Genomic DNA, 24,169 nt, shown 5'->3' on the forward strand with positions numbered 1-24,169 from the left:
AGAAAATTCAGTTAACCCCGTCTACAGGTTCATTCCAATCTACTCTCGACTAGGTTGTAACAACAAGGAACACCGAAAATCGTGGACTGTAGAATTGTTGGTAGTCGAATGCTGGAGAAGCATTAGGAAGAAGCCAAGTCCCGTTGTTTCCGTTCCAGCAGAAAATCCCCCCTCCCGAAACGTCGATAACGAGTTCAAACGAGGAGAATTTATTTCGATAACGCCACTACGAATCGGAAGCCGTGATCTTTGTACCCACCAATTTATCCCGGGGATGTACAACTCCGCTCTCCCTCTCTCTCTCTCTCTCTCTCCGCTACATTTTTATTTTCCATTTTTTCATCTCTTTTTATCGGATCGACGATATAACAGAGCAACTCGTGGAGGTGTAGCAGTTATAGACGCACCCCTCGTTATATGCTCGTACCTCTCATTTTTTCGCCCTCCCTCCCTGACGATTTGTGCGGATGCCGTTTGTCGCGGGTGAGAGAAATTGTTTCCGCGGCCGTTGCCACTCGGGCATAAAGGAAGCCGTTATCGTTGTCGTTTCGCTCCTCTTCGGGGATCGTTAGTTGCCTCCCGATCAGATTGGTCTGGAAGAGATGATGAAAGAAAATGTACAGCCACTCTACCAACGTAAAGTACATTCATATGGAATTTCTTATTCCTTTGAGGTGAAACTCCATTTCAACCAGCGGAATCCAGGGTAATTTCTGATACAACTGACTGAGCAGGAAGTACTGATTCGTCTAACCCAAGATACACAGGATATAATGCTGTTCATTTTCGACGTTGCCTTTGGTGTACATCAAATCTATGCAAGAGGCAAACTTTCCTTATTTCACCTTCCAGTAACGCCCCCCTATTTTCCTTCAACTCCCAACAGACTAACGATTGCGCACACGTACTAATCCGTTACTCGTAATTAAAGTCAGATTGGCAACGGTTTAATCCCTCAATGTCGAGTGGAGTCTGGGCGCATGATACCCAGACACAGGTAACGCGCACACGCGTATTTCAACCAATTTTCATGTATAAGTGTATAAATTGTTGAGTATATATGTGCTCCATTATACCTTCACTGGTACCTACACTTTGAGTAATAAGATAGAAGGCGTTTCTACTCAGTCCAGAGACCAGGCAAGATAACGTCATTGTGAACCAAATGGACCGAGATATAGATAAGAGATAATTAGGGGAAAAGAGATGAACGATATGAGAGCGAAAGGTGGCAAAAGAGAGAGGAGCTGTTTCTACTGCTCCCTTAGTTACACTCCGAAAGTCAGGAAAAAGGAGATGAGAGAATTTTGGTGCTAGGAATGATGTTCAACATTTGTTACTCAAGGAAGGCAAGGATGAGAGTTATAAAATCCTCTTTCAATTCTCCACTTCTTTCCCTTCTCATCTCCAACCATTTCCATGCTCATTCGACTTTTGGAGATTGATCAGATCAAATTCATCTTCAAGAGTAATAGAATTCCATCTGGAAATTGAGAATTTCCCAAAAATTGAGGGAAATCGGTGGAAGAAAAGAGTGTGACCTGATGAAAATAAGGTATATTTATTCGACGCGTGGGCCTAATAGATGCTCGTTGTTGTGGCTAAGGGCCAAGAAGGTCGCAAATAACAGAGTTTCTCGTTAGTACTGAATGGTCTCCACGAGACCATTAACCAACCTCGTGTCTCTCCCCGGAGGCACTCTTCATGGGGAATGAGGAACACAGCAGTACTATTCGCCAAAGACGCCACTTGATGAGAGGAGTCCTGCTATTCTTACATTGCGGTCGTTTTTCCGACTAACCATTTATAGTCTATTCAACGGAGAAGAGTTAAACGCCTAAATAGCGGGATGAGACTCATTGAGAAACACCTGAATGAAGTTAGCTGTCGATAAAGGTTCGTGACCGAGCATTTTCAGTGAGAAATACATCACGTGCTCTGGCAAAAATTTGGGAGATCGAGACGGATATCTCCGATAATGATTGAGATTTTCACAGCGGCCCCGATGGTTGTGGAGTTTTTCCAGTGCCATCGGAAGACCAAAAAATCGGGAAATGCGGAAAATTCTGGACACGTTCTGAAATGAAAGGTGGAGGTTACGGAAGGTAAACGTCACACGCTCTCGCGCTCATCAACGCTTCTGTCTACTGGTGGTCAGTCTAGTTGGGCACGTATACAGGGAATATCGCGTCATTAAATTGCATTTGCATATCAGTGATCCGATGAATGGAGGGCTGGGACGCCTCGGTGGAGCCAATTAAAATTGACAGGCCAAGCCCGATGAAACTTTTTCGATACGGTTTATCGGTGCAGTACAGTTGTGCACACCTCTATATATATTTTTCCACTGGAGAAGAAGGGATGATAGGAATTGGTTGTGAGTTGATACGGCAATCCCCCGTGAGGATTTTCTTTTTCCGTAGCGATATGCAATTTCATCGACTCAAAGGAAGCCATGATTCTCATTTTGTAACATGATATTGAAAATTAATCCCAATGCATTAATGAATTTAATAATTCTGTTTGAATTAATTCAGCATTAAATTCCGCTCGCAGGTGTTCCAAAATCGTAATTGAATGTTATTCCGTGAAATTCCGAGTTGATTGTCATAATTTTCCTCAATTAGACTGAAATGCTTTGAAACCTCCGTAATTAAATAAACATGAAATATCAAATTCACCATCATAACCTGACATTAATTCTCCATTTCAATAGAACCGACTGTTTAAATAATAAACCACATTTCCACTGACATGCAGTATTTTTGCAACTCGTTTCAGCGCACTGGCTACAATCAACGACCTCCACACTTTCATTGTGTAGGGATGGGTTGTAAGACGCAAATTAGCAGATGGAGTGCGATATCTCCCACCATCATCAGTCTGACCCTATACTTCAGCGATGAATCTAACCCCCTTGAACGATTAATCGTTGAAAATATTCAGGTGCCTTGGCGTGCCAAAGAAAAGCGTAGTCAAGCATCTTTCACTCCGGTGGAGGGGTAAAGATTCGTTAGCGTGGTATCACTTGAGTAAAACGAATTCCTTGCTCTTGTATTACTTTATTACTTCAGGAAGACAAGACGCTTCCTTGGAAGAAAAGGCCCTTTGGAATCGCATTCCTCTTACATTCGCTCCTTTCTTGTGCTCTTTGACGAAGAGCCACTATTGTGTTGGCAGTTCGTTCTCCGATTACGTTCGTACTCTCATTTTCCTGGGCGGCTCCTATCATCTACTCCCCTCTTTTTTTTTTTCTTTTAACACGAATAGAACAGAATCCTTCACCTCGTTCTCCGTCCTCAGGCCTGGCTACGACATCAGAAATCTTGCCAGTATCTTTCTCAAATCCCAATTTTTATCAGGTGTTCTCCCATTGTCTCTACACTTTCGTAATTGCTTGGAGTAAACTTGATCATTAGCCCCCGTGAGAAAAAGTTCTCAATTAAAGAGACGCTGGGGATAATCAATTTTTTATTGAGTTCGGTCCTGCAGTTGTCTTGCAATTTATTGAATATGCTATTCGACAGTTGGTGATTTCTCAAGGGAATAGACGTTTGTGATGTGTTATTTATTCCCGCGGAAATGAAACTTCGCAAACAACCGATGGGCAGTAACGTCTCGTTAATATGACGAAAAATGGATTTTTCCATTATTATCAGATTTTTCTGATTTATGTCAGCTGCCAAACGCATTATAACCGATCGGGGGACACCGATAATCGAGGGAGAAATAGCTTGAAGAATTGTAATGATATCATATGTGTACCAAATCAATACTGCAGTTCTCTCTGTAATTCCTCAAGGCCATCTCAATTTCAAGTCTTTGGTGGAATGAGAGGATCTTAGGGAAAACAGAGAAGATTGCAATTGCAGAAGTTGGGAATGGTTGGGGCTCGAAAGAGCCGAGTTATCTCCGGTCAACAAGACGACTCTCCAAATCTATCCAAGCGTTTTGGTGGCGTATGGGCTCGCGCTTCGCACTGACCATGACCACATCAAAGTGCCTGTCAAACGAGCTTTGAGCACGATACCCCTTCTCCAACTGCAGTGGCTCTGTTCCACCTAGCTTTGACACCGCAGCCAATATAGTCAGCTCTGGTTATTACCCGGGCTTCCATTCAATATCCTTAATTAAATTCGGAAGCTTATTCAATGCGGTTAATTACGATTTCGTTTCGGTCTTTGTCGCGGAGTTGCAAGTGACATTCTGTCAGGAAAAGGTACCAAATCCAAAGTGTTGTCCAGAGGAACGGGTATTTTAGAGAACAGGGAGAACATCGAAGGCATAAAGACATATTCAGAGAATGAACAAGGTCAATAGAAATGAATATTTTGCGTAACGAAAGGGTTCGCGGAGATAATTACCACGTTATGTAAAGTTATATAAGATAAATCCCAGGGATGAATTTATATGTGTCATTCATTCGCAGTTAAATGGGACAATAGTATCTCGAGTTATTATCTCGGATACTTACCTGTCATATCGTCTCATTCAAAACCTTTAAACACTGAACTATCTTCTTGCCTTCCTGCTATTTCCTCTTCTCGGCTTTCTATCACAAGCAAAATGGAATATCCCTCTTCTCTACGAATTGGCTTCCGGCCGGATTCACCTAGGTATGGGAGCCAGGGCCAGAGAGGCGAATCAGCTACACGCACGTCACTTCGTCTCCGGTCCCCTCATTCCTTTCATCGACTAGTCAGAAAATCTCAATTATCTGGGCATCCGTCTACGGCTGAAGAGCAGCGACAGGAAGAAGTACCCTCTCCACCATTCGTTGCATTCATCTCCAGCGAGGAGAATTATTATATCGTTGGATCTCATGTACCTGGGCTTTGTCTCAGATTCCCAGGAATTCTCAACTCGGGATTTAACTGCTTTCACACTATATGCCGAGCGTAAACTTGCGAGAACGTTTCCTTCAACACTTCATAGACAACTTGAAGTAGAATATGCAGACTATGAACTGAGAGAACTGGAGGAAAGACGAGGTGTGAGCGAACTGATGACCGGATAGAATACAGCGGGAAATTAAAAAAAAATTCTCTCACCACGTGTAGAGGTGTGTGGAGGGCGAGAACTGGTGGAGTTAAATGAAATTCAAAGTCAGACAAGTAGTTCCGAACGTAAAATGGGGGGCTGCTTTGAATGGCGGGCACTTACTTACGCAAATGCCTGCCATTCGGATTAAGTATTTGTTCTAAAAGCCAGGCAGCTAGAAGGAGATGAGAGGAAGGCATTCAGACACTATGTGTACCAATGCAGGGTAGAGTTGCACAGCTTTCGGGTTGGGATTGTAAAATCTCTTCAGGTTGGCTTCCATAGAATCGGAGGGAATTCACGGGAATTTACTTCTAGGGAGAGCAGAACATCGTGATGGCGGTGGTTTTGTCGGATATACCTATGGAGTACTCGAATGTATAGCTGCTCCCGAAGCATTTGTCCCCCTATACAGATTAACGTCCATCAGTTCATAATGCCCACTCATGGTTTTCCAAAGCTGTAACATAATCTCCGAAAACCACGTTGAGAGATGAATCGCCGCAGCATGTCAGGCAAAACATCACTCCACTGATGGTGGGGCCAGACGAACAGGTTGTGGAGCATTGAAAAGATCCGAGTTTGTTCCGAGTCGTGGACATTCAACAAGGGAAGAGGAGTTAAAGGGGAAAACAGTTTGAAAGACCAGTGCTACAAGTATTTTGTTCGTCCTTTAAAATCCTTTTCCTTTTCTCCATCCGTTCCGTCTATCTTGTGCAACGATGTTTCCTTGTTTATCCTGGTTCATCCTCTGTGCTTAGTGTTCGAACGGAAGCCTCTTCAACTAGCTCTCGAGTCTCTTTCTCCTCCAACCCGTGGACCAGAGGACAAGTACAATCGGATTACCAACAATCAAATTGAAAAGGACGTATGATCTAATACACAAGTGGCAGTTACCAACCAATATTTTAGGATGTGATAAAGATTGAGTGATTGGAACTGTAAAATTGACTACTTTGATAGAGATTCAGTCGTTCACCAACTTCTTTATCTAATGCTTCACGTTCACAGCGAGCAATTGGTGCAGCCAACTCTCACCATCCGAAAAAAAAAGAGAAGTAGAGAAATTCTCTCGCGGGACGACTGGGGCAAATGAAGGTATTTGTAAGGACTTTATGAGATTTCAATGGCTCCCGCTCTCTCGCCCCCCCCCCCCCCCCCCCCCCCCCCCTCCCCCCTCCCCTCCCTTAATCTCAAAGTGCTGACAAACCACAAAACTTTTCCCTTCTCCGAACAAACACGAAAATAAATCGATGCGGGATACGCCACCACCTCCTCGCAAGGGTTTATATTCAAAGTTCCTCCGCTTGGTTACCACGATGTGGGTTCTCTCCACTCTTTTTTTCCCCTCTTTGATCCAAACCACTTCCACCTCTTGGCTTATACTCTATTCCCGGGTATCTCGTGATACGTTTTGAACCCTAGATTGAAATATTTTGTATCTCGGGATGGGAAGTCTTGCAGGAGATCAAGGGTGTCAACCAATCATCCGGAATGAGTAACAATGAGCTTGAAAAATTGCGTTACATCATCACTTTTTTCGAAATAAAATCGCCAGAAGTTAATAATCGTTATTTTCTCGTGAGATATGAGTCATTAATTCCTGCCATTTTCGGAAACCCTTTAAAAGGTTTACCACCTCCCGAAGTAACTTGTTTTTATTCACCAACTCTCGTGCGCGGTAGAATAACAGTTCTTTGTCAGTTTTTCTCGGTGAGACTTTTATACTTGTAGTCTCATTCTTCTCATTTTACTCGGCGTGTCTGTTTCGGTAAACAAGTGAGTATTCTAAGATGGGTCTATAGGGACAAAGTGTTGTAGCCCGCGTGATGAATGCCAGTAAACTTCGGGGTAAAAGTCGTTTATAAAGCAGCTGCACGAGCTCGTCGTGTCCACACACTTCATAACTCCTGGAGCTGTATTTTCCCTTCCAAATCCTCCCTTCCGGACTATCCAGTTGTAATAAAAAAATTACTCGAATTCTGATAAAATTGATCACTCAATTTCAGAATAATCCGAGTAAAATGGTTTCCACCTCAGACAGTTTCTCCGGAGAATTAATTTCAGTCGTATGGGAATACGCTGAATTATCCGAAGTATCGGATCGAGTATTGAGGAGCACGAGTTTGGGACAGGATGTTGATTCAATTTTTTTCCCGTCGTTTGCGATCTGATAATAGTATATAGCGCTCAAACACCTGGAGCAATTAATTAAATTTCACTTAATTAGGCTAGCTGGCAAATTTAGTTAGGATCCATGCAAACAAGTCCTCGGGGTACAGACGTGGGGTTTCTATAACATTGGGAAAGGCCGGAAAGAAGGTGGTGGTGCATCCGGCAACATCCGAGAGAGTTTAAATGCGAATACAGATAAACAGTGATGGTGATGGGGATAGGGAAGAACCGTGAATTGGAATATATTCTGTGTCTACGTCACGGATGGGAACTCTGTATCAATATTTATTTATAGTTTTTATGGGGATTCGAGAGGACAGAGTTTACATCCTGTATATGCTGGGTTGTGCGTAATTGAATTTCAGCTCGAATATTGGCGACTGGTAATGCTAACCCCGCCACTTACAACAATCGAAGGTAGTGGGCGAACTGCAAATACCGGACATGCTGCCTTTCTCCAATTTGTGAAATGGTTTTTTTTTCTACTTTTTTTTTTTTGATTTTCCGAATTGGGAAAGTTCAATTGACTGCCAATTACTGAAGTCTTCCACTCTTGTGGACAGATGAATCGCACGGCTTCTCGGAAATGAAGGACGTTGGAGGAAAATGATGAGTATCTCAATAAACCGCTTTGGAAAGAGGAAAATGAAGATTTTCTTTCTTCAGAGGTATCAAGAAAGTATTTCCCAAGAAATGCTTGACGCTAATACTCAGCAGCGTGGCAACAACTTCAAAGAGCAATCGTTATATTTTCCACCTCCGCACAGCTTTTTCGCAATGAGTGAGGTCTTTTCCGACGATCGAAATATTCATGATAATTCGTATTAAGAATTTATCAGTAAATTTAATGACTACATCTAGACTTTTTGGTCAGGTAGTAAGGGAGAAAATGTAACGAGAATATCACGTGGTGTTATGATTACGTCATTATGAGCTCACTGAATACACTGGGGTATTTCCGTGTATGTCGAACAGCTATCTACATGAATTGCGGCTTCAAAACCGCCCACAATAAACACGAATGCAAATTTATTGTCATTCAATTACTCAATCCGCAACCCATGAATTTCAGACCGGGCGCTTTTCCCTTACCCGCAACCCCTGAAATCCGTCTCTGGTTTCAACGCATCAGATTATTTTCCTCAGGATTTTTCGTCCACATTTGCGGTCATTAGAAAAATAAATGATGGTGAAAAATTAAAATATCAATTCGACCCTAAGAAATATTCTCACCCTGAACAGCTATATCGTGACGGAGCCAGTAATACCGAAAGCTCGTATATGAAATTTTTTTTTCTGGAAATAGAATTCATATGCGAGAGAGGACGGTACAGTCGTGGCGCTGGTAACACTGTGGTATGCAGTTGATTATGGAAGCTATATGAAGGGGCTCGACGTGCCCTAGCATCTTGAGTACCCTATCCAACGGGCCGAGTCGTGCCCAGACCCCACCGCACTAGCCACCCACTTCCACCCACATCGACCCACCTCTCCCTTCTCCAGTGTGGCCTGTAACCCACCCGAAACCCTTGGACGCAGCGTCTTACTCCTCACCAGACCAACAGAGACACTGGCATATCCTCCACACACTCCAGAACCTCCCGATGACGCCATATAATACATCTCGTGTACTTGAAGACAGAAGGACATTTGAGACCAACTTTGCCATGCAACTGACGACTCTTCAATTTGCCATTTGAGTGAAGTTCATGAACAACCAGGTGTGTTAACACAGCAGTTGGCAATATGAGTGATTGGTTGGATTATTACGAACGAAGCTCTTGGTGCACCACAACAAGAGTATATATCGATAAAACTATAAACTGGACAAAGTTGATGAAAGCTGCGGTGGAAGAGGCATTATACAATATACCAAATGGTAGGAGCAATGATGGAGGATAGAGAGTTGGTTGCTGTCCAGGCTTGGGAATCAAACGTTGCCGCTATCCCCGACTAATTACGTTAATTGGCATAATACTCCCAGTGGGCTTCCAGTTAGTTGATTGTTGGCGCGTGCGCGCATCAATGACTCACGGTCGATTCCTGGAACGAGCCAGATAGGATTCACAGAAGAGTTGGATACGAGGGGCAGAATCGCTGGGGCAATAAAGACTGGGTGAGGTACGACATGAGAAACAGAGGGGCTCTGCAATCTGCTATCTATTCGGAATTAGGATGACGTTGGCTATGACACTGGTATGACTATCAAATGCAATGCGGTGATGCAGTGGCTGTCGCTTTAATTTCCGAGGACGGATATGTATCGGTGCTGTGATACAGGCATTTGTGGCCGTGAATAAGAGTTTTGCAATCGGAATTTCCGAGTTGGCCTGTGGTAGGGAGCTTATACCACTCGAATCATGAATATGATGGTGTGTACAAATTGCCTGCGGGTAAAGTACGTTTGAAAACATCCCCAATCCCCTCATTGGTAATAGCTCGTTAACGGAGGATTGTTGATTTTTGAATAAATCAAAGTGGAAAGCTCTACGAGCCAAATCGCAGCGCCATTCACCACGCAAATTCACAGTGCTATTCATTTGCATAAAGGGTCTTGTGAATGGAAGGCCTCCCGTGGAGGATCACTTCCTAGATGTTATCTTCATTATTTCGATCTACGCAATTCACCGAGAAGTTGTTGATGAACTAGTTCATGATAATAATGCGGCATGTTTGGAATTGTCGGGATAGTTAAGAGATCCCTTCTCAAGCACTCGTATCATTTTTAACCTCTGACAATTTTATCATCTACGGAACAACTTTAGGTGAAATCAAGCGTAAGTTAATCAACCGCTGATTAATTAATTCTTGAAAAGATGAGAGAAGCGAGATGGCCAAATGTTTTCACCATCAGGTCACTCGATGGATATGAACGAGGGTGTAAAGGAGAGGTGATTCCGATGGAGGAGGTCATACATGATTTCCCCGGAGTCTACGTGGCTGAAGTATTTCAGCCGATGCATTGGGACACGCGAGAAAATATATGTACCTGTGCGGATGGGTGCGTCGCACTTGTAACTCCAGTCTGAATCACCAGAATTCGAGATAAAATACCAAAGACCAGCCAACATTCGCTCTTTGTTAAATTGAAGAAACAAACGTGAAGAACGCAAACATTGAGAGGGTGGTCATCGAGAAGGAAGATTAGGGACGCTCCGATGCACTGATGTTTCACACTGACTGAACTCGTATCCAAACGGAAAAAAAAAACCATCACTGACACTAATTGGAAGAAGTGTGTGGAATTGAGTATACGAAGGCGAGGCAAAAGATAGAAAAGTGGGGACTGGTAACGATGAAGGGTGGAGTACTAGTCCGTACAGTGGTGGGAATTAACCATCATAACCGGGTCATGGAAATTCCAGTGGACATGTCATCGTAATTTATCTCTTGAGGGAATTTCCAATTAACGTTCTTTTCATCTATTCGTTATTGAGAATTTCAGACGTATTATCACGTGAAAAAAAATTTCATGACTCGACATTGATTGAATAATCAACGTTGACGGGAGTACTTAGCTACGTACGGTCACGTCACCAATAAAAAAAAATGAATGGGAACTCTGTCAATGGACAATTCACTGCATCAGTCATCTGCGATATGTATATAACGTCATGTCAGTAAACGAAGCTCCTGAACGATTAGACGCTCGGTATCAATATTTACACTCAGCTCCTATCGTTGGCACGCTCACTCACTCAGTCATGCTGTGTTCTCAACATTCTATCGTGCAAAATGGAAGGCCATAAACTTCGTACATATCCGCTACCCGTAACGGGAGCATGTTTGCTCGTGCCACGGAGCTGATACGACGGATTCCCATGGGGAAAGCGTGCTGCTGATTCTGTGGGCAGGCTTAACAAACCCCCTGGAGGTCGGTAGGGTGGTGTCCTCGCGTAGTAGCTGATATCAAAACTCACGGCATCTTCCCATTCCGAACTATATGTCCGGATCATCGCTTCGGAATAGCCATCCCGAGGTAATTATTCTCAAATACCTCCACATATCAACGAAAATCCCGATATGTTTGTGCATTCACTATCCAGCCTGCAGTATAATGAGCCCCGAGCCCTGGAAATTCATACAATTCTTCCGCCAACCCCCGGAATCCCTGAAAGCGAGTTATTTCACTTGTTTGTCAGAGGGATGGCAGGTCCCAACAGTGGAGTGCCTGCGCGAGTTGCAGTTGAAGTCAACTAACAAAAACAAAATCTGTGGGAGTTGGGAGGGAAGGGCGTGAAAAAAAAAACGAGTCTCAAACCCCGTGCCTCACACCCAAACAACACCGGGCAATTTTTCAATAGCACCGTCCGAGCTTGAATTCTCGTTAATTTTTACTTTCTCTCGCCATCCGCTACGGGAAGCCCATTGTCCGTAGTCCCAACGCGCGGTACCTCCTCAACCCTCTTCTCCCTCCTCTACAACGATAACATAGAAAATGCAGCAGACCGCGCACCCACTCTCCTATATTCCATGCTTTCTCACCCACCTCCTTCCTCTCATTTTCTGCGCTTTCAACACACTCTTTTATCCTTACATTCATCCCCCATTCTCTCTACCTCTCTCTCTCTCTCTCTCTCACTCTTTCTCTTTCTCTCCCTCTCTCATCGGCAACTGATGTAATACAAGGACCCTCGCAAATGGCGCAATCCTTAGCCATTTCTTCCCGCCTACTTTTGCCTGTTATATTATTGGCGATAAGCAATCTCCAATGAAGTAAAGAGCAGAGATGTCGGAAAAAGTCAAGCGCACCTCAGGGATGGAAGTGGTAAAAAATTGTACAACCGCGTATGTAAATTTCCTAGACAAGTTCGTGTGAGCATTAACCAGGTGTCTACCCATAAATTCTCCATCCCTGTACATATTTCAGTGGCACGGGCTCCTTCGTTTTACCGTAGCTAAACTACATAGGTACAAAGTACCGAGCATGGCCAACTTGCCAGAAGTTACCTGCCCCTCCCACAAAGAGGATCCGTTTCCTCTAGGCCGCCACACCGATGCCGATACCACCTATCTCCCTTCTTGATTCACCTCCCAATTCCCCTCGCTTTATTCTTCAGACACCGCTGGACTTTAAATCACCCCTTCAGGCCTCCAACATTACAAAAGCCCTCCTAATTGCTCCTCGCTGTGTTTAAATTACTTAACCCCGAAATTAGTTGGAGATAGTTGAAAAGAATTGGCACTCCTGAGAAATATCGCTGAATAAAAATCCAGGCGAGAGGATGATGGGGTAAAATCCGAGGTGAGGATGATCGTGATTCGTGTGGCTGGTGAATTTTCATTCTCTATTCCCCCGGTGGGTTTTCCTCACCACGTATAGGAGGAATTTCGATTGGTCTGTCTCGATAGTGCAAATATTTCACACGATGAGACGCGTTGAAATGGCCTGGCGATGGAAAAATAAGAGAGAGATCGAGGTGAGAAGGATGAGGGGGTAAAAATCATGCCGGAGTTTGTTGAATACGATGGCATGAGTGTGCTCATCGATTACCATCATTCTAGTCAATCGTAGCCCCATAGGTACCATCGACTCGTTATATACGATTCGCTCGTTAGCGTTGTGCGCATCACCAATAGTCAGCATTTCACTCTGTCCACCAATAATCCACCCACCTCTTTATAGCTGCAACCAAACTGACCCTGTGGTCGTATATCCAATGAAAATAAAACTAATGACCGTGAACAGTGACGACGGAATCAGTGAAACTCGATTATACGTCTGTAACAATTGTTCTGTCGTCTTTCATTAGTCACACAACAGACCTCTGCCACGTGACCATTTCAACATGTCATCGCCATGAGTTTGTCCAATTTTTTAGTTTTCACATTTTTCAACTTCTGTTTACTTACTTAACGAACAATCAGTATTGTGCAGCGGTACGTGCCGTTGGCGCAAATCACTCTACCATTTCTTCCAATTATGAGGAATCTCCTCCGATTGATGTTCAATACGCCACTGTACAGAGAAATCATCCAATGCTTTATCGTTAATGTGAGGACAACGGACCAATCACGTTCGCAATTAATGATGGGTCCGAGTGAAACTCTCCAAGGGCGATACAAAGTTGTTGGATAGTTTTGGTCTAGTGCGTGCTTTATCCTGTTTCAGCTACGGCTATTTGGTTTTTTTTTTAACTACGTGATCGAGGGATAATTGCACCGAATCCAAGAAACACGTTGAGTCGATAAAATAAAAACCATGAAACGATGGTAAAATGGATGAGTTGCAAATCCATCGCCGATTTGTCACTGATAATACGGGTAATTGAAGCAATAAATGATGCAACAGCTGGATAAATACATGATGGAATAATTATTCGAGAAAGGGAACAGTTACAATAATTTCAATTCGCAAATTGGTTCGGATGAAATTGACTGTATTGTGTTTATTCACTGTCAAATCTGTTCGCTCTTTTTCATCGAGTCTCGAGGTATTCTTTCCATGTTATTTCCACGTACAAGCATCGGTTTTTTGTCAAATAAATGACGTAACGAAACATAAAAGAAAGCTCGACAGGACTCTTTGTATATTTCTTTGCCATTCCGGTGGTTTCCCCACGGGAGTCGAATCGTCTCATTAGACGCGATTCAGTGCTACACCATCACATCCCCTACCTTTCAAGATTGTTCCATTGTCCTTCATACATATTTAAATTATTGAAATTGCCGACATTACCATATTCCATTGATTTATCGAATGGTTTTCGGCTTCCCTCGAATAACTCAACAATATCGTATCCCACTTCTGTATCTCATTCGTACGAGACCACAAGCTGTCCACTACCCTATCCTCCCCTATAATTCTATTAAACACGGGTTTTTCAGAATGGGAGGAAAAAAGATAGATATGAAGAACGAGTCAATTGAATTAAAGGTGCATTTTGGGATCCGCCTTTAGGCGCCACACATTTCAGTCTTATCAGTGTCTGGCAAGCAGCCAAATGTCCCTCCCACTGTGGATTCTGGCACGAGCCAGAAAACAGCGAATCATGAGAGAGGGATTGTACATCAGGTCCATAGTAGGCAGCATAAAGAAGGCTGGCCGAAAAGAAGATGGGTGGTTACGTCTGTATCCAATTACGCGACCTTCAGGGGGGAGAATCGCTATTTGATGATATGACATTATCATGCTGTGATTGATTTTGGATAATGGAGAATGGTTTTGCAATGATTTTACAAGATGGATGCATTTTATGATTGTAGTCCCTGAGATTTAATTCTTCCTTGCAAATGTACGACACTCGTTTCATCCATTCAAGTTCCGTAAAAATTCCTCGCCAGACATATTACATCGATGGCCCCTCGAACCCTCCAGGTCTCGTTTTCGCCTATCAGTTGTCGAGTAAAGCTCAACAACAAGACCCATGTACATCGAAAGTGTTCAAACAGTTTTACACCTATTTTATGGTCGACAATATTGCATTCAAACGCGCGCGATAGCGCACGCCAATGTCTAAGAGCACCGACGGTGTATACGCTGTTGTTGCGAAAATATATTGGTTGAACCCTCGTTCCTTAGTACCCCCATCCATTCACTTCGGGTTACTTGACGTGTTAACGTTGTCAACAAAATATTCGGCGATTGGCCCCGTTCCCGTCGTTAATACTAACCTCAACTCTGTGAACGCGCGATATAATCATATTTCACATCCATTGGCATGTGGATAGAAAAAAGTCACGGGGGAAGCTCATTATCAAGAATTCAGTGCGGTTTAAAGTCTCGGTTCGTATCCAAGCGATGTGACATTCAAAAGCAAAATAAAGTTTCACGTAGAAGACCAGAACGAGCATGATGCGCGCATGTATGTAACTTTAACTGCATTCCTAAACGTGTCCCAGGTGCCCCAGGGTGGATAGTCGTTTACCGGTATGGACTTTAGTACCGATAAACCGACAACACCGGTGTCCAAGTCCAACTCAATGCGTAAATCGTGAATTCACCACCATCATTCGGCGACCTCTGTCCTAATCCTTGTTCACAATCGCACGCCTCACATCGAATCTACGAAAACCCCCAATTCCATCTCTCCGTTTAACCCAACATCCAACCAATGAAACGCAATGCAAGACAATCAAGAATGATTCCGTTAAACCATCACCAGTGGTAATTGAAAAGTTTCCAAGGTGAAAACCTCCGAAATTCCAATCAAAACGATTACAGCTCTCCCGCGAATTAGGTCGAACTTTCATCACGTAACGAAAGTTAATAAAGCTGAATGCTACGACGATATTCCCATCGTAGCGCATTGGCTGCTTATCCAAACTCTCTATCCCCAAAACCCTCAGCGTTCTATCTTCCTCCAACACGTTTCCCTTTCAAATCCCTCGGACGGTACTTAACCCCACGAACACACATCGAACCCCCACGGTATTTGAAAAGTTTTGCCGAACAATTAGGATTAGCTCGGCTGTAGCCTCAAGGCTCTGTAAGTTCTACCGGGTGCGAGTGTAGCCATAAAGCTCCTAAGGGTGTTCTCAGAGGTAATGTTAAGAGGAGGGTGGAGAGGGAGGAGAGATGAGAGGACAGAAGGGCTGATATAAGCAAGACAGCCATAGTTCAGGAAGAAGGACTGATAGCTGATTATAACCGAGCTTGTACCATTATTCGCCCTGAGGTATACACGTTTGATGCCGAGGTGTACCGAGTAAATATAATGATCGATATTAAATCTATCCGCGAGATTGTCGGAGACAATTTTTGTCCTCGACCATCGCCAAGTTGCGCCTTGATAACTCGAGATGTGGAAGAATGTATCGATCTGGCTTCACATACCATCCGAGAATAGGACATATAACCACACGACACTGTTGGCACTACATTTCTCTTACCCTCCCGCCTTTTTCCACCTTACATTGCGGAATTCTCATAGATATTTTCACCTCTCCTTTTGCACCTCCTTGCAATATAAAAATTCTCGCAAAGTTCGCTACTAGTTCACTGGATAAAGAACGATGAAAGAAAACAGTCAACTCTGTATGGTGTTGACAAGGACGCTTTGAGAATAAAAATTTTATCAACCAGGGGATATCTATAAGCCATTCGAGTGTACACTCAATTGAGCCTGATCGTCCTTCCTTTATTCATTCATCCTTGCCTGTCTCCTAACCTCATCCAGTGCCCCCCACAATCCACTAAAGATTTTTCATACCATTTTTCCATCTCCAAACTGAATATATTCTTTCATTTACATAGCCAGCGCCCACCCTGCTTCACCACTGTTGGTCTTCCTATTCTTTGCCACTCAAAAATCTCTTGTCCAGTGCATGGTAGAATCTTTTATCGCGCCCCCGTCCGCACTCAAGCACGAACGTAAATGTACCATGTTTCCCCAGTACTATACATATATTATATTCTCGCGTACTTTCTTTTCACTAGGTACCTCCAGCTCTGCCGCTTTTTTTTTTCTCTCCCACCCACCCTTCCCTCGCTTTCCTTATCCTCTTCTCAGCATAGTTCGCGTTCTCTCACCCACTCAATATTCACTGAGATCCTTTTAAACCGCTCTTAGTACGCTCCACCTGGTAATTTTACGCGTCAATGCTGACCACTTGAAGTAAAATGCTGTTATTCTTTGTATAAAAACCGTTCAACACCGCTGCTACGCGATTATTAAATTTTTTCGAATCAAGGAGAAATCATTCTGAAATCACACATCATAATCCCCCGTTAATCCAATTTCCTCTTTCATCGATTATGGTCTGATCCGCTTTTCCCCCGAGGCAACGTCGCACAATTCCATGGAATCTCAGCATCAACTTCTGTGACGTGATATCGATAATTTAATAATTCAACTTCGTTTGATGAATAATCTTCTGATAATCTCTAGGAGCTCTATTCAATGAGCAACTCCTCTGAGTTCCTTCCATCACTAGTCATCTTGGCACAATTAATTATCCACTGTTGATGGGTGAATTGACAGACAGTTCATACGTGCCTCTCCACTCTACCTTTCAACCTTGCTCTAACCTCTTCTTACCGTCATGAACAACCACCGCGATTTTATCCAACAATATTGAATTTTCTATTTTTCACGGCGACGATAAGTTGATTTGTACGGAGAGTGCACTCCTCCACTATTCAGAAGGACTTATATATTTCCATCGAAATGTATTTTGTGGTGGTCTCCATGCCACAGAATAGAACCTCGTTAAAAAAAGACGTATGAAGTTTCACTTATGCTTCCCAACAAGCCGTCACTCCACTCATGGTGGATGATTTATTTACCTCAAGGTGTTCCGCCGAGGGCTTGTGAATCGAATTCTGACGGAGCGGCTCATCTCTCCACCATAATAAATAGTGAGACAAGGATCTCTGTTCTTAGGAAAACAGATTGCAAGACGAGCTTGGAAATCTCGAAGCGTTAAATTAGCTCAGCCTGGAAGATACTCCTGAAGCGAGTTGTGAGAAGAAGAACGAAGAGCATAGGATGTTGGAAAGGCTAGGGAGAATTCACGGTATATGTCAATCAAATGGATCTGCGTGAAGGTAGTGCTGCTCACAAAGGGGAAAGACATCAAGTCTTTTTTACTCCTAATTTTGTTTCTTCCGGTACACTCAAACCCCACCATTACTGACCTATACAATCATTTCATAAAATCTCGTAGGACTAATGCATAAATAATCCATCCGAATGCAGAAAAGTTGATTTCTATTTAAGCGACACGGAAAGCCTCTCATGCCTTGGTGACATCCATTAGAGTTTAAACGTAATTTAAAACTTGCCACCGCTGGTAGCTTCCGTAGTATCGCCTCTGTGTACGTCGTAGAGAGGGCTCAGGACGCGGTGTTTGTAGGCGAGCTTAGGGCTAAGTCCCCACGATGTAATAACATGCATGCACGTAGCCGCGTCTAAAGTTTGTAACGAGCACAAGGCCTGAAACCTTGGCAGACTGCTATCCCCTGCGTTTCTGGTTTGTGCTTACAACGTTACGTGGGCGTCTCGGGCATAGTCGTTACATGAGCGTGTCCTGTAGCACAACCACAAAGAACTTGGTAGAGGTGGAGAAGAAATTGAGAACGTAGAACGCCTGTATGCGTCGACGATTACGGTGATATCCATGCCGAGGTAACTTTTCAGAGATGCTGTAGTCTACGCAATATTCGAAGATGTTGTCTTGGTAGTACGTGGCGAGCAAGCTTATTGAAGTCTGTAGTTTACACTTGCTGAGAACAATGGCTCGGGCATGGAAAAATCGAGTGTCGAGTGCAGGTGTCTGTGTCACATGGAGATGCTTCCACTCAAAGAGCCCCAGGTCTGTCCCTTATTCCTCTTTTCCGAACAGAAATAGAATTGACAATGAAGGAGCAATCCGATGATGTTCTGGCAGATGTCAGGGCGCGAGATATGGATGTTGAGGATGTGTAGCAAACGTATCGGCAAAAGTCGAACATCTGCTGGGACTAGACCTCGTACCGTCCGTTTTTTTTTTTTTCATCTTTTAGTTTTTGTGCTGCCGATGTGAATGACCCAAGTTGACACTCATTTTTTTTAGAGCGTCTTACGTTGTCAGTTTAACGACTCTGCGCTATGCTCAAATAACCTCGAGGATTTGAATGGTAAGCTGAAGTAAATGAAACAAAAACAATAAAGAACGAGAAGACGAAGTTGAGCTGAGTAGAGGGCAGGGGGTGCTGAAGGAGGGACGTGTCGCGAGTGACAGGTCATTTTACGGGGCAAAGCACCTACTAGTCGTGTATACTTCATCCTTTTCTCATCTCTCCTCATTCTCGCGTTAGAGGGGATTTCTCCAAAGAGGTTCTCACTTTCACTGACAATTCCCAATATCTCCTGAATTCAAAGCCACGATGACGTACCGAACATCTAATTCCCTCTTCCACAAGCTTTGAAATACCTCGAGAAAAAGTCAATGAGTTGGTAAACGAATGATGGCTGAAGTTCACGGCCACATCTCGAGGCGCAGAAGTTCTCGCACAAAGTAATAGAAAGATGTCACGTAAGAGGAATATCGCTGAAAGGACACCTCGTCGGAGTTACGTGGGCCCGGAATACGCGGAATATCTGTGTCACAAAGCAAAATCTCTTCTGCTTGTACCCAACATCCTAGTCCATACGTCTGATCCGGTCGATTCGCCTGAGGCATTATCTCCTGGATGTACCTCCTTCAAAGGAAAAAGAGAAGAAAACTACTGAAAAGCATACTTTGAACTGCGTTGCCCGCCCAAGGGCTATCCGCGATATTTGCAAAAACGCAGGTATGTTTGATCAGAATTTATATTGAATTTTCAAGGGTTCGACTGATAAAAAGGGATTCCTGGTGGGTGCTGGAGGACAGCGCATTCTCACGATACCGACAATACCGGGTCTCAACACAGATCCTCCATTACAATATACAATGAACTCTCGGTTATTGGCCAAAGCATTTCCAAATTCGATGTTTTCCCGGGGAAGCATTGTCGAGTGCACCTAATATACTCTCGACTTGCACAGCCAAATCATGAATATTATATTCCGTTCAGTGCACGTTACGGGAATACCTGCTATTGCGTACATTGAACGCCGGAAGCCTCTTATACTTTTGTAAAGCCCGATCGGATATTCAGGGGATGTGTATACATCCTCTCGTGATGATGTACCAACACTAATCCACTCGCCGAGTTAATTGGTATGCTTTGATCGCGTCATCCACGGAAACCATGTGTACACAGGAGTCCATTTCGCGCGGAAAATTGAATCGGAGAGTCTTAATTCATCTCATTCTCGTGGCTTTGATATGAGGTATGACTTTTGACATCTCTACACAGGGTTATTCTAGACACTAGCATCCAACAGGGTGGTTTGTCTTGACCGCAGTGTAATTCACTCCCACAGTACATGAGAATCTCATTAGTCCCTCAAGCCCGCCGATATAACCAGAAACTGTTGGTCTCGGGTGGTTGAGTTCCAATGTAGTCTGTACAGTGTATTTGAAACAAACTGAAACACCTCTTCTGGGGTATCATAACCGTCATGTTACGTCAGGCTTTCGCCCATCTTCATCAAGCATAACATCATACTTTACGATGACATATCTCATGTCTCAATATTGTCTGGACCAACGTTCAACCTCTGGCGCTTTGTAAACCAATAAAATAGATGAATTGAATTGGAAAAATTCTCCATCAGCCGTCACTTGGAGAAGGATAATTTGGAATTCCAGGCGAGTGGCAGCGGGTGCTACCGACCTAGACTGATCGAGAATTATAGAAGCCCATCAAAACACTCCATCATTTCAACTAATCCGAAGTTCTCGTAATTCGCTTCATCCCAGAATTCAAACAGTTCTCACTGTTTTATTCTATCCCGATATTGATACCATCGAGCATCTCTGACAAATGCGCTGACACGGAAAGATAGTATTTCATCCATCAATTCTTAATATTCATAGAATCAAAAAAAAAGCCATGCAACATCAATAGAGTACCAACAAACTCCCCCCAAAATGAGGAGAAGGAGGAAGAAAAGGAAAAAAGTGCAAAACAAAAGAAACTAGTGTCCATGGTGAATTCAGAGGCGCATGTGTCCCGTGACATAGACAAGGGAAGCAGGTTGCTTTCACTGGTAAAGTGTAGTAGGGGAGAAAATGTTGGAAAAGAGTGAGGAAGGAGAAAAAAAAAGAAGGGCTCGGAGGGGGTGAAGAGTTGGCAGGTAGAGTGGTGTGTGGTGAAAGTAGACTAGAGTGTGTGTGAGTAGGTGGATAGAGGGGGGTAGATGCGCGTTAGGTAGGGGTTTGGCTCAGGCGACGACGCCAAAACGCCTGGCATCGTCAAGCCGTCACTATGACAACGGTGACAGCCAAGGTGTTAGTGCGCATCCGTGACCACGCCTACGTCACGTAGGCTCCCGCTATGACGTCAGTTGAAAATTCGACATCCGCGCCACCCTATGGAGGAACGTGGTGCGGTCGAAGGTAGTACTAAAACACAAGCTCGATCATCCCCTATATCTATACAACAGAGGTTAGACGGTGTCAGCGGCAGCCGCCTGTTGCTATCTTTCAGAGGCTCTGTATGCGTATATCAGAGGACACCTTTTGCTATACGTATTCAGCCACCACTGATGCTACCACTGCCGCTCTACCCGTACAAACTCACCACCGTCTAGGTGTTCTACCATTGAACAACGTTGCCCCACCAACTGCCCCTTCCGCCGACGGAAAATTTTCCTCCAATCCCCCCCTCGTTGCGTCGCGTTCCCTCTTTACCAGCCCCCCTCCTACCAACCCCTAAGGACCGTACGAGAGTTTCTCTCCGCCAGTCCGCTATCCGACTCGCCGCCACGCTGCGCCCAGTGTAAAGCCCGTGTATTTTAAACAATAATAATTCAACAATATTTTTTTATTAATTCAGAGAGAAATTCTACGCTGTGTGACAAATGGTCTATTCACCTTTGTCTTCATTGATAAATCATCATTCAACTTCGTTATCAGTCGTGATAAACAACCGATAATCTCGTACATATATGCGTATACATGTGTATGCATGTATGTATGCAGATAGGGGCGTGATTTTATTTGCAATCATTTAAACGTACGACGATAAGAGATCGAAGTATTAGTTGATTTAAAAAAAATTGAGGGACATAACGACGTGGGGGTGTTCAGGGGGGAACAACACGAGGAGCGCGCGTGCGAGAGGGGACACGTCGCCGTCAATCGGCAGCTTTTGAATCAACTGACCACTGAGACCAGACATCCTGCATCAACACGCGTTAGCCACGAGCTGGGATCAAGTTTTATGGATCATAGGTTAGCAGCACTATATTTGTCCATAGCAGATTATTATTTTTCATTTTTTTTTAGTGATTAGTGTGTGGGGGTGTCCACGTGCACTGTCCACGGATTATTGTCATTTTTTTATCGTCTCAGGGGGATGGCACGGGGAACTCGATGCGTGGTAAAACCATTCAGACCATTTCTACTTGTTAATGTCATATTTATGAGGGGCGAAAGGGGAAACAAATAAGAAATCGACGAGAGGAATTTGAGAGGTGATCATAGAAAATTTCCATTAGATTCAATTGCGTAACCACTAAAAGCATGAGAACAAGAGTCATGGAAAACTTCTGGGCGATTTTCTTAACCCACTTGGTGGGGGGTCTGGTACTTCTGCACCGCTGGAATTAGCAAATGGGGTCGCGGTAAGGAAAATTAGAGAAGAAGGGATTCAACCTTTTTCCCCAAGAAAGCGAAAAGAAAATAATGAGAAGAATAACTGGTAGTGAAAGAGGATAAGAGAAAAACGAATTGTATGAGGATATACGGAATGAGAAGAGAGAGGGCAACTGTGTTTTCACGGCGATGGCTATTTGCATATCATCGGATTCATTCGTTCGATGCCTGTTTTGAATACATTAATAATGAATTTAATAAGTAAAACTCAACTTCATCTTTATTCATGTACCAATTATCGTTTTGAATATACCGCTTAGGGTTTCGAAAAAGAATGATATCGGCAAATGATTAATCTGTGGACGACGAGAATGAAATATTGGTAATTTTCAAATAACCGGGATGGAGATGTTGGCTCTTTTTTTTATTGAACTCAAATAGAAAAATGTAAATGATGAAGAGGGAGAAATAAACGGGGAGCAGTTCGACGAATATTGTGTTTAGCTGTGGGAGAAAGCATAAGGGCCACACAATTCCATTTAATCGTAAAATTCGTTTGGTCCTGGCAAAACAAGAGGGTTGGTATGCACAGTGAATTTTCCGCTGTGTTTTGAAATAATATACCGCGCTAAATATGCGCATACGATATTCCGGGAGCTCTCAAACCGCCGTGCGTCCATTTTCAAACAATTCGCGAACTCTATCCCCGTACTCATCGCTGGGTTACACAATATCAGAATCGAGGCGGGCAAAATACTAGGGTTGCACCCGTTAAATGACTGTCCACTCGTCCTAAATAAAACTCGACTACCGAATTGCTCCAGTAAAACGTTAGGTAAACGCTTTCAGACATAACAATTCCGGGGTAAAAAATTCTATGGAATTTTATTCACGAGCCAGTGCGTGTCCACTTATTCTTCCACATCACTTGGCTTCGAGTTTAACATTAAACACTTGTACCCCATTTTTTGTAGCTCTCGTAAAATGTGTAAGTGGTGATATACGTGCGGGCCCCAGTTGGAAATCGCTGTTACTTTTTTTTTTCGCTCGGGTACAAGTTATGTACGCAATGCGGCCACTTATCCTCGTACTCTCTACTTTAAATGGTACGTGCGTGGCTTATATTTCGGATTCGCCCGAAAACGAAGGGTTAGGCACATGGCCCCCTGGTACTCATGGTCATCCACCGGGTGAAACGGGTAGAATACAAAATCCAGGGAGACAACATCGTGCCACTGTGCCACAGGCCTCACGTTATGTCTGTGGAATATGTACATATGTCACTGACAGGTGTACCTTGTGCACGTGTGGCTAATGATTCTCTGGAAAAGCAGTCACAAAAATAGAAATTTCAAGTAGAAAATTAAAATTTTCAAACCCCATAAAAGCAATTGATAACTCTCAAATGTCAAAGTACGAATTATTTGTGAATAATTGAATAAAAAATGAGTAGAGCTCAATAACGGTTATCTCCAACCTGTTAAAAGTCCGATAGCAATGAAATGCCTTCATTCACACGTAGAAAAGGGAGTGAGAAGCTGAGTTAAACGATAGGAAATTACAAAGTGTGCCCCGCCGACAATTTTATCTCACTTCCATGTGTATATTCTCCCCAGCCTCTGCCCACACCTCCATTCTTACCCTTCAGCATGCATGGGCTATTTCCGCGTCGGTGAAAAATACGTTACAAATCCAACTTTAACCCCATACGGATTCAGAACACGTACCCAAGAAAGATATATCGCGTCGTACGACGCTTTTCACGTATCCTACTTTCGAACCTCATTTCTCGGGAGCAACTCTCCTTCAACACCTCGACCAAATCGTCTCCCTCTGGCTATTG

General features: G+C 43.6%; 1 protein-coding gene across 5 annotated transcripts in view; it reads left to right on the top strand.

Moving 5' to 3' along the window:
• bru3 (bruno 3) overlaps positions 1-24,169 on the top strand; it is a 253,996-nt gene that overhangs the window by 112,363 nt on the left and 117,464 nt on the right. Inside the window, exon 1 of one of the 5 annotated variants that reach the window (XM_011312707.1) lies at positions 21,814-21,963. The exons of 3 other annotated variants lie outside the window; for them this stretch is intronic. The gene's annotated coding sequence lies outside the window, so the exon portion shown is untranslated. Of the gene's footprint in view, positions 1-21,813; positions 21,964-24,169 lie in introns of those variants that run through there. One more of the 5 variants, XM_011312742.1, reaches the window with a different exon arrangement.

This window comes from Fopius arisanus, unplaced genomic scaffold (genome assembly GCF_000806365.1).
Source record: "Fopius arisanus strain USDA-PBARC FA_bdor unplaced genomic scaffold, ASM80636v1 scaffold00004, whole genome shotgun sequence".
NCBI lineage: Eukaryota > Metazoa > Arthropoda > Insecta > Hymenoptera > Braconidae > Fopius > Fopius arisanus.